The sequence below is a fragment of the Rattus norvegicus genome, chromosome 8 (genome assembly GCF_021556685.1).
Source record: "Rattus norvegicus strain SHRSP/BbbUtx chromosome 8, alternate assembly SHRSP_T2T, whole genome shotgun sequence".
Classification (NCBI taxonomy): domain Eukaryota; kingdom Metazoa; phylum Chordata; class Mammalia; order Rodentia; family Muridae; genus Rattus; species Rattus norvegicus.
Genome location: NC_141541.1, coordinates 76007674 through 76015963, shown reverse-complemented (window position 1 = coordinate 76015963; position 8290 = coordinate 76007674). Strand labels below are relative to the sequence as shown.

Here is an 8290-nt window from a genome sequence, read left to right as displayed (position 1 = left end):
CTTGCATTAGTCATGGTGTCTCTTCATAGCAGTCAAACCCTAACTGAGACAGAAGTTGGTACCAGGGACTTGGATATTGTGACAGGCCTGACAATGCTTTTGTTTGGATGAAGTGGACTTTGGGAGTTTGGATTTGGAAAGCAGTAGAATGCTTTAAATGGGGCTTAGTGGGCTGTCCTAGAGGAATATGGAAGGCTTTGGTACCAAGAGTGATTTGAATTGTCTAGACCTGGCCCATGAGGTTTCAGTGGAGAATTTCAATATGTGGTCTAGAGACTGTTTTGTGATATTTTGGTGAAGAATGTGGTTACTTTTTGCCTTTGTCTGAAGAGTCTGCCTGAGGTTAAGGTGAAGAGACTCAGATTAATTGCACTAAGAAAGGAAGTCTAAGAATTGTACTTCATAGACTTTACTCTCTGGTAAATCTCTTGAAGAACATTTTGAATAAGCATACCAGGCTTAGAAAGGAAAAATATAAAATATATAGTTGAGTATTAAAGGCCACCAGGACAGGAAATGGAGCTGAGTTCTATGTTCATGGATATTAAATTGAATTAAGGAGTGGGACTTTGGGGCAAGATCCTACCCAGGTAAATTTAGATCTGGGTACATGTTGGTACAAACCTTTAATACCAGGAGATAAAATCAAGCAGATATCTGAGCTCAATGACAGCCTGGGAGAGATAGAGTAAGTTATAGGTATAGAGAAGGTTAAATCCAGGCCTGGTGGTACACACTTTTAATCCCAGGAGACAGGCATGCAGATCTCTGAGTTCAAGGTCAATCTACATAGCAAGATCCAGGACAGGTCAGACTGGCTGCTGAGAGGAAAGCTTCACTGGGGTAGTCTCTGTAGTCATGGGGAGATAGACGCTGCTGCCTTTGATTGGCTTCGGTCCTCACAGCTCTAAAAAGAAGCAGGATCTTGATGAACTCTAGGAGCTGAAATCTAAAGCTGAACAGATTATGAACCAGTTTGGCCCCCAGCACTAATCAACCTCTCCAGTTTCTCATCTATAAAACCAGAGCCAGCCAGCACCCGGCACAAGGCTCCATAGCCAATAACGCCACAGTGGAAAGATACGGGGCACTCCTGGGACAGGTCTTAGCCCTGAAAACAACAACAACAACAACAACAACAACAAAAAAAAAAAAAAACAGGTATTGGCCAAGAAGAAATTACAAGACCTAGTAAGAAAAGTGGATCCTAATCAGCAGCTGGATGAAGATGTGGAAAAGACACTGCCACAGATCGCTGACAGTGTGGTGACAGCTGCCTGCCAGCTCGCTCGGCCTGCAAGTCCGGCACCGGAGAGGTGAAAGACGTCCAGCTGCATCCAGACTGCCTGTGGAACATGTGGATCCCAGGACTTGGCTCTGAGGAAATCCCACCCTCCAAAAATGTTTGCTCCACAGAAGCTCACAAACAGAGAATGGTGTTGATCCGGAAAACAACCAAGAAATAGCACAGGGAATGGTCAGGGAATGGACGACATGTATTTGCAGATACTTGAGCTGAGACCTCAGCCATCTCATCCTTGGATTTTTTTTAAATGCTTTATAGAGCAGCACATATTTTTTATTAACAGTACAGCAATATCTATAACGACTGAGAAGATCTGCCAAAAGAAAAAAGCCTCCTAAGCCACCTTCTGGTCCCTCTTCCCTGCTGTTTGAAAGAGAAGCAGTGTATCTTCCAGAGAAGATTTTGCCTGTGGTTTATTAAATAAGTGATTGGCTGCAGGAAGTCCGTTTGGGTTGTGCTGGGTGAGACAGTATTAGTAGGTTTGTAAAGGGTTTGTCTCCTCCTTCCCCTGTCCCTGTACTTTGTAATGTCAGTGTTTCTATGACAATGAACTTGATTTGCTTTTCCAGAATAAAGGAGTTATTAATTGAAAAAAAAAGAAGAAGTTGGGAAACAGAAAGCTTGTGATAATGTAATAAAACAAGAGGGCCATGTTTCAGCCCTAGCCAAGCATCAGAACTCTGTAGCTTCAGCCGTGTGGCTCTGGATTTAGAATAAACAATGCAAGGGACAAATGAGAGAATTGATGCTGGTCGTCTGGAGCTAAAAAAATTAGTGGTGATTAAGAAGAGACCAGCATCACTGAGGCGAAATCTTCTGAGAGTAGAAAGAAGCTGTGTTTCAGAGATAGCCAAGGTTGTACCTCATGCTGCAGCTGTACTTGGTAATGTGTAAGAGTCACCCAGATGGTTCTACAGATTGTGAGTGCATGAAGGGGTCATGAAGAACAGCTGAGGCTTGGCTCTGTGAGAGGCCATTGAAGGTCATCAGTGAGGGTACAGCCTCAATTTTAATGCACTGAATTTTAATGACTGAAGGAGTCATGCAAAGGAGTTAAGGCTTGGCAACATGAAGAGAGCCTATGCGAGGTTATTGGTGAAGCCGAGTTGCTGCGGGAGATCCCAGTGTACCGGAGATGCCAGTACCATGGGATGATCACCAAGAACAGCAGCGGCAGTGAAGTGGATCAACCCGAGCTTAGAGTGCTGCAGAGGGCAGAGCTGGAGAAGGGATGCCAGCCCTTTGGAGGAGCCCAGAAGACCATGTGTGGATCCCAGACGTTGCAACAAGAAGCTGTAACATTGACGTTGCCTTGGAGATCCCAAGATGTTCAAGATGCCAGAGCCATGGGCCCACTGCTACTAACAGGGAATCGAACTAGTCCAGGAGGAAGAAGTTTCTTACAGTCAGCAAAGATGAAAAGGGAGTTGAAGATCGGAAGGCTGCACTGACGTCAGACATGGAGACGCAGAGTTTGGAGTTTGTCCAGCTGGTTTCCTGTCGTACTTTGGGGATTAAAGTTCAGTGATTGGATGAATCTCAGAAGAGACTTTCAACATTGGACTTTTAACATTGTTGAGACTGGTGTAGACTTTGGAGACTTTGGAAGTTTGACTAAATGTACTTTCTATTATGCTATGGCTAGATATGGCCATACCATGTGTTTGAACAAGGCTTTGGGGGCCAGGGACTGGAATGTCATGGTTTGAATGTGCTTGAACCAAGGAATGGCACAATTTGGAGCTGTGGTCTTGTTGGAGTAGGTGTGTTAATGTGGACGTGGGCTTAAGACCCTCATCATAGCTGCTTGGAAGTAAGTATTCTGCTAGCAGCTTTCAGATGAAGATATAGAACTACCAGCTTAGCCTGCACCATCCCTGCCTGGACACTGTCATGTTCATGCTTTGATGACACTGGACTGATCCTCTGATCCTGTAAGCCAGGCCCAATTAACTGTTGTCCTTTATAGAACTTGCATTGGTCATGGTGTCTGTTCACAGCAGTAAAGCCCTAAGACAGAAGTAGATATGGATTTAGATATGGATATGAATATATATGTGTATATATATAGTCTCTCTTTTTAAGAAGTGTTATTAACATGTTTTCATGAAACTTTCCACAATAAAAACGACACTGGGATTCAGATTTTTAAACTTAAAGAAAGGTGATTTTATAATCCCAGCATCAGAAGGCAGAGGCAGGTGGAATTGTGTGACTGGGAGGCAAGCCTGGGGTTTAGGGATTAGATCAACCTTACTTTTAAAATTACATTTTTACTGTTATGTAGGGAATAGCCTTCAAAATCTACTTTTCATGGATGGAGTTTTCACAATATTAGATGGTTAGATCTCATGTAAGTCATGAATTATTTTCCATTTTATAAATTAAGACACCAGCTGGGGAAATGTAAAGGAATCCAAGCAGAAAACATATAGGTATTTTGTACACCTTTGGGGTGATAACCAGAAGTTCTGGCTGTTTCTGTCACACATCCTGTACCATTGTTGTTTGCCTGTTTCTTTAAATCGGTTTGCTACATTGGAGCTAGGATGCATTATGAGCAAGACAGGCGTCTTCCCAGAATAAAAACAGTAACCTCTTAGAGGTTTGAGGTTAGAGAAGACTTACACGAGTCCAAATCAATTGTGGAAAATTTAACCATCTCCTTTAATCTTATCACTTGCCTCCAAGTGACAAGCCCCTCCAGCTTAGAAAATGCAGAGATAACATTCTTTTGTGGCATGCCAGTCCTAAACACAAAGGGCAAGGCGGGGTCCTTAGAGTTCTGCATTCTGTCTCTCAGGCCTGGAAGCCCCTGGAGTTGTAGCTGGGCCAGAGCACTAGCAAACCTGCCCTGTCACCATCTGAATGTGCTGGCTCTCTCCAGCTCTGCCCTCAAGCACGCCGTTGTTCAGGCACTTCTGAGATTCTTCATCTTGCCTCAGAGGCTGACTTCTGCCTTCCCATTATTGGTGGAACTGAACTTCACAATTTGATAGTATGGACTAAGAACAAAACAAAAAGAAAAAGAGACCTTACCAGGCAAATTATCAACTGTAATCCAGCCAAGTGTCACCAGGGAAACTCCCTCGATTTCATTTGAATTTCCTAGCAAAACGTTGACAATACTAACTTCAAAAATTACCAAAATCCTAGAGTAGAACTGTAAGGACACTGAAGTACAACAGGCACACATGGCTGTGCTTCCTTCTTTCCTTAAACCAATCAATCTTTCTCTCTCACTCGGATTGACTTTCTGTGTATACGTGTTGTCCCGTGTGTATGTCTGTGCACCATGCACTTTGAATTCTTGGTGTACCAAAAGGGACTGAGTTACTACTAAGCTTAACTGGAACTGGAGTTACAAATGATTGTTGTAAGGCAACATGGGGGTGCTGAAAATCGAACCCAGGTCCTCAGTAAGAAGAGCAAGTGCTCTAAACCACTGAGCCAACACCCCAGGCCGTTCACTGTTAATTTTATGGAACTTTTAAACTCAGACCCGGCCCAGTGTTTAAAATCTCTATGGTGAATCTTTAAACTGTTTCCCTGAGTCCACGCCCATTCTCTTGGGTATGTCCATCTTTCTGGGCTCTCCCTTTAAACAGTGTGCTTAAAATCTGTATTACAATATTTATCAATTGATTTAGTTAGGATTTCTATTGCTGTGATTAAAACCCTATGACAAAAAGCAACTTGGGGAGGAAAGGGTTTATTTTAGCTTATGATCCTTGGGTCACTATGAGACACTGAGGAAAGTCAGAGTAGAGGCAAGAACTAAAGCAGAGGCCATGCAGGAAGATTTCTTTCTGCCTGTTCCCTATGGCTTGCTCAGTTTTCTTATAGAAATTATATACCACCTGCCCAGGGGAAACATAACCCACAATCATATCAATCATTAATCACACAGTGCTCCAAGCCAAGCATGGTGATGTATAGCTTTGTTCCAGCAGTTAGCTGCAGAGGCAGGTGGATATCTGTGAGTTAGAGGCTACCCTGGACTATAAAGCAAGTGACAGGACAGTCAAGGCTACCTGGAGAAACTTAGTGTCAAAATACAAAAACAACAACAGGTAGACAGACAGACATACTGACTGACTGACTCCAGCAAGGCAAATGGGAATTTAAAGGAAGGGTGAATTATTACACCAAAACACATGGAAACATCGACTAAATTCTTTCTTTTTTTAAAAGACGTCTGTATTTGATATATATGAATGTTTCGCCTCCACGTATGGAAATGTACTTCCCCTGAGCCTGTTGCCCACAGAGAGGATACCAGATCCTCTGGCAATGGGATTATGGGTAGTTTGTGAACAGTCACATTGGGTATGAGCGCCTAACTTCAGTTCTCTGAAAGAAAAGTAAACTCACTTAACAACAGAACCAACTCTCAAGTCCACAATCTCTTTAAAATATCTAAATAGATAGGTGAGAGACAGAAACAGAGAGGCAGAGACAGAGTGAGACAGAGAGACACAGAGAGAGACACAAAAAGACACAGAGAGAAAGAGAAATTGGTCCACAGGCTTGCCTACAGGAGGCTTTTCCTCAGTTCAGGTTCCCTAGTCTCAGAAGACTCAGATCAATTACACACACACACACACACACACACACACACACACAATTTCACTATTTCATACTGGTTGTTTCTATTCTTCTCTATAGCAAAGCTCTGAATCCTGTTTGAGGTTCCTAAAAGATTAGGGACACTCTTCAGACTGCTGGAAATGACAGAGAGAATCTGTGTTTGTTTCCTTGTCCCCTCAACCCTTGACAAAGCCCACCGTAGGCTACACTGGACCCAGTCTCATAGAGAAAAAGAGAGATAGACAGAGAGACAGGCACAGAGACAGGGAGAAAGACAAACACAGAGTTTTGATGGAATAATTCGCCGTCACTTTAAAATATCATATACCTCGATGGATTCTGTCTGTCTGGGATTCTGTTTGTTTCTTTATCTCTTTTATTTTATTGTTTTTGTTGTTCTTTTCTGTGTAGCCTTGGCTGCCCTGGAACTTGCTTTGTAGACCATGCTGGCCTAAAATTCATCTGTGTCCATCTGCTTCTGCCTCCCAAGTACTGGCTTTGCCTTGCTAGTTTTTAACTGGAAAGGGGAATGCTGGCGTTCAGTTTTAGAAGAGAATGAAAAGTAAGTATTCTGAGTAGGAAAGGGATGTGGGGACACAGAGCTTTGTTAGTACTCAGCAGAATTGGAGAACTGAGCACCTCTTAGTCACACACACACACACACACACACATACACACACACACACATACACACACACACACACACACACACACACACACACACACACACACACACACACACTGGAAAAAAGAATTGTAGGACACACAGGTACTGTATTCTTAAACTCCTCAGCATGGGCCATAAAGTATTTCCAGGCATTTCCACTGTTGACAGAATGACAATTGGATTGTGGAACAGTGACAGAATTTAGTCATTCAGAGAGTAAAAACACACAAACATGTCACAACACGGGAAAAATAGGCAAACAATAGCATGTGGAATAAATATCATCAAATATCTTGGGAAGAAAAAGGAAGAACACTATAATGGATGGTTTGGTATGTCAACTTGACACGAGATGGAGTTATCACTGAAAAATGAGCCACACTTGAGGAAATGCCTCCATGAGACCCAGCTGTTAGGCATTTTCTTAATTATTGATTCAGCATGGGAGGGCCCAGCCCATTGTGGGTGGTGCCTTCCCTGGCTGGTAGTCCTGCTTGGTGGGTTAGTGTCTGAGAGATCTCTGGGGTCCAGGTTAATTAAGATGCCTGGTACTCCTACTGGGTCACCCTCCTCCTCAGCTTCTTCCAGCTTTTCCTCAATTCAACCACTGGGGTCATTAGCTTCTGACCAGTAAGACTCCCCTAAGATTTCATTTGGATTTCCTAGCAAGAATTTGGTGATAGTAGCTTCAAAATTTACAAAAATCCTACAGAAAAATTCTAAGGACAGTGAAGTACAACACCCACACGTGGCTGTGCTTCCTTCTTTCCCTAAACCAATCAACCTTTCTCTCTCACAGGGACTGACTTTCCGTGTATAGGTGTTGTCCCATGTGTACAACATGTGCACCATGCACAAAAAGGTCTGAGGACCAGGCTAGCTTAACTGGCGTTGGAGTTACAGATGACTGTAAGGTACCACGTAGGTGCTAAGAATCGAACCCAGGTCTTCAGTAAGAACAGCAAGTGCTCTAAAGCCCTGAGCCATTCCCCAGAGCTATCGCCCTCAATTTTAAGAACCTTTCTAAGTCTACCTGGCCAACACAGACCATGCCCAGTGTTTCAAATCTCTGTTGAGAATCTCCTTTAAACTTTTTCCCTGCATCCACGCCCATTCTCTTGGGTATGTCCATTCTTCTGGGCCCTTCTTTTTTTTTTTTTTTTTTTTTTTGTTCTTTTTTTCGGAGCTGGGGACCGAACCCAGGGCTTTGCGCTTCCTAGGTAAGCGCTCTACCACTGAGCTAAATCCCCAGCCCCCTGGGCCCTTCTTTTAAAGAGTGTGCTTAAAATCTTGATTACAATATTTTGTCAGTTGACTTAGGATTTCTATTGCTGTGATCAAACCATAGGACTAAAAGCAACTTGGTGCAGAAAGCATTTATTTGAGCTCATGATTCTCAGGTCAGGCTTTATCAGTGAGGAGAGTCAGAGTAGACTCAAGAACTGAAGCAGTGGCCATGGAGAAAGTTTATTTTTGGCTTGCTCCCCATGGCTTGCTCAAATTTCTTGTTTGATAGAACATCCTTAAAATGAAGGAACATTAGCTAATTAAAACATCCATGAAGCCAGAAAGATAGCCGTCTGTCTGTCTATTGTTTATCTATATCTATCGCTTAATGTTTGTTTTATGACTAGGCCACCCAAATGTTCCATTCCTCATACATCGTGTCCCTTGTCCAATCAGAGCTTGGCTTCTTCCTGCTCCATGGTTCCTCCTGTCCTCTTTCT

At 43.0% G+C, this 8290-nt stretch overlaps 1 pseudogene; it reads left to right on the top strand.

Moving 5' to 3' along the window:
- Positions 1-888: 888 nt before the first annotated feature.
- Positions 889-1466, top strand: Taf12-ps1 (TATA-box binding protein associated factor 12, pseudogene 1; annotated as a pseudogene).
- The last annotated feature ends 6824 nt before the right edge of the window (positions 1467-8290 follow it).